The sequence below is a fragment of the Fukomys damarensis genome, unplaced genomic scaffold (genome assembly GCF_012274545.1).
Source record: "Fukomys damarensis isolate Sample0158 unplaced genomic scaffold, DMR_v1.0_HiC HiC_scaffold_19, whole genome shotgun sequence".
Taxonomy (NCBI): domain Eukaryota; kingdom Metazoa; phylum Chordata; class Mammalia; order Rodentia; family Bathyergidae; genus Fukomys; species Fukomys damarensis.
This window is the reverse complement of record NW_022900931.1, coordinates 41784356-41787313: the sequence shown is the minus strand read 5'-3', so window position 1 is coordinate 41787313 and position 2958 is coordinate 41784356.

Sequence of the window (2958 nt, the reverse complement as noted above, 5' to 3'; positions counted from 1 at the left end):
TGTTGCCACTGTGGCTTAGGTCTGTGTGGTCCACGCTTGATGGTCTCTCGCAGTTGTTTCCTTCTAGTACACCAGAGCTATGCCAGAGCTGGGCATCAGAATCACCTGTGGCTTATATTCTCCATGATCCACTAGAGGAGATACAGATTATTTAGGTCAGGCTTGTGCAGAGATGTATATTTTTCTCAAAGCTCTCCAGGTGACTCTGATGTGCAGCTGAATGTGGCAACCATTGATTGAGGTGAATGTGGGTTTAATTTAATAAATCCAAGCCACATGCCACAACTATTTAATGCTACCTGTTATGACTTACAACTAAAATGTTCCATAAAAGCCTCATGTTTTTAGAAGTTGATTGGATTTGAGGGCTCTGTACTCATCAGTGGATTCATCTGTTGATGAATTCAGTAGCTAAATGTGCTGCTAAGGAGCTGAGGACTGGTTGGAGATGGGTCACTGGGGGCCTGACATAGGAGGATGTGTTCTTATCCCCATATCCTGCCTTCTCTCTCTGGTTCCTGGCTGTCATGGGTTAAGTGCTTTTTCCTCTGCTATCCTGTTTTTGACTTGGAGCCAGCTATCATGGATTGAAACTGTGAGCCAAAATAATCATCTCCTTTAAATTGTGGGTGTCAGTTATTGTGTCCCAATAACAGGAAAGTGACTAGGACACCACTGACAGACAAAATACTCACTGATACTGATACACAGAGTCAACAGTATTATCACAAGTGCTTGGTAATGATGCTGCCCTTTGATTAGGAGAGAAAGGAAAAAGACAGGGATCATGTGTATGCAACTGAAGTTCCAGCAAACAGGCAGGTTATTATTACTAGGAAACAGGAGGATCTTACAGTACCCAACATCTAGAACCCATAGACTAGGAAGAAAACTAGAATAAAAACAAAGCTGTCACAACCTGAGTATGTCTTTCTACCACTTTTCGGGGCTCTGTTTGTCGGTCCTTGGTTTACCACACATCTTATCCTTGTGGACAATAGAACCAAGCTAGAGACAGCAGAGGCTGAAAACTGGCACCCTATAGTAGTTGTGGCTTGCAACTGTGTTTGCTTTGCATGACACAAAATTTTCTTTTTTGGTAATGCCAGAGATCAAACTCAGGTCCTTGTGCACACTAGACTAGCCTTCTACCTATGGTCTACATCCCCAACCCCACAAATTATTTTTCAATGTAAAATAATTTGAAGTGTAAAATTATGAGATTACATATAAAACATGAATTTAGCTCTTCTACAGGCATTAAGATGTCTGAAAAATGGAGCTTAAACGTGGTAGTCAACAATTGGCTGTAGTTGAGCAATAGCCACCCCTTCGCATAGAGGGAGCAGGCACTTTCCAACCTGTCACAGTGATCTCTGTGTTGTACTTGTCTCAACTCAGGCTTCTGTAACAAGAAATCCAGAGCTTTGGTGGTCCAACGAACAAGCGTTTCTCACAGTTCTGCAAGCAGTGAGATCAGGGTGCCAGCATGGTTGGAGTCTGGGGAGGACCCCTTCCTTGGACCTTTCACATGGTGGAAAGCATAGAAAGGAAGCAAGCTCTCTTGGGTCTCTTCTTCTAAGGATGCTAATGCTTTTTCTTTTCTTTTTTGGTACCAGGGATTGAACTTGGGCCCTTGTGCTTGCAAGGAAGGTGGTAAAACCACAGAGCTAAATCCCCAGGCCTAACAATGCTAATTCTATCACAGAACTCAACCTTCCCAAAAGTTCTACCTCCAAGTGCAACCACATTAGGAATCAAAATCTCAACATATGGATTTGGGAGGAGGGCACATTCAGTCTACAACAGCATCCCTGACCCCCAGCTCATGGGTCAGGTGGCTGTGGTTTTCCTTATACATGGCTAGCAACACTCATTATATTACCACCTTGGCCCTTATAGGCATTGAACTAGCAGCCCCACCAAATTTTATGAATGCATATTCTAAACTCCCCAGAAAAAGAGTCAGATTGACCCAGCTATGATGATATGTCTTCCTCCACTCCAATCAGCTTGGCCACAGCAGCCATGTTGCGACTCAGGACCCATTCAGGCTAAACACTGGGAGTGGAAATTCTGAGAAGAAAATGTGGGCATGGAGAAAGTGACTGATGCAATCAGCTTAACTTTGCAGGGGTTCATGTTCTTATCCTTCTGTATTTTATCTGGACAAAGAAAAACTTCTTATGACCAGGCCATGGACATTTTCAGGATGGACAATAGAATTTACAGGTATAATCTGGGTTGGTGGACAGTGTGGAGGTAAGTCATTTGTTTTTATTGTATTTGAATAGACGCTACAGTATAATCTTCACAAGGGCAGGAATTTTTGAAAGCTTGGTTTCTTGACGTATCCCAAGCATCTAGAAGATTGTCTGCCACACCAATATGCCCCATGCACAGTGGTGATTGAGTATATCCATGACTGAGCCTCTGTCATGCTGGAGAGCTGTGCTTCTCAGCTGGAGCACCCTTGGAATTATTGGAGAAAACTTTAAAAGTACAGACTCCTAGCCACATTTTAGACTTACTGAAATAAACTTTCCAGAAATATGGCCAAGGAGTCCACATTCTTGGAAAAGTATCCTAAGGATTTTGATGAATAAGGGTTTTGTTCTGCTTATGAAAAAACACCTCTAAGATCTTTTCCAAGTCTTATTCTTTCCTAAAATTCTCTGAAATAACTAAAGACACAGGGAGAAGGATATAGGAAGAGGAAAGAAGTAAACAGGTAAGTTGAGGACAAAGGAAATAGAGAAAAATTTTACAGCTTTTCAAGCAAACATGTCTAGTTTAATATTGTCAGTTTAGCACAAGCTACATTAGTGCAAATTGGATTTAAAATATCTCTGAAAGCAATTTCTTTCTTTCTTTTTTTTTTTTTTTTTTTTTTTTTTTTTTTACATGGATGAACTTAGGACCTTGAGCTTGCCAGGCAGGTGAGGCACCACTGAGCTA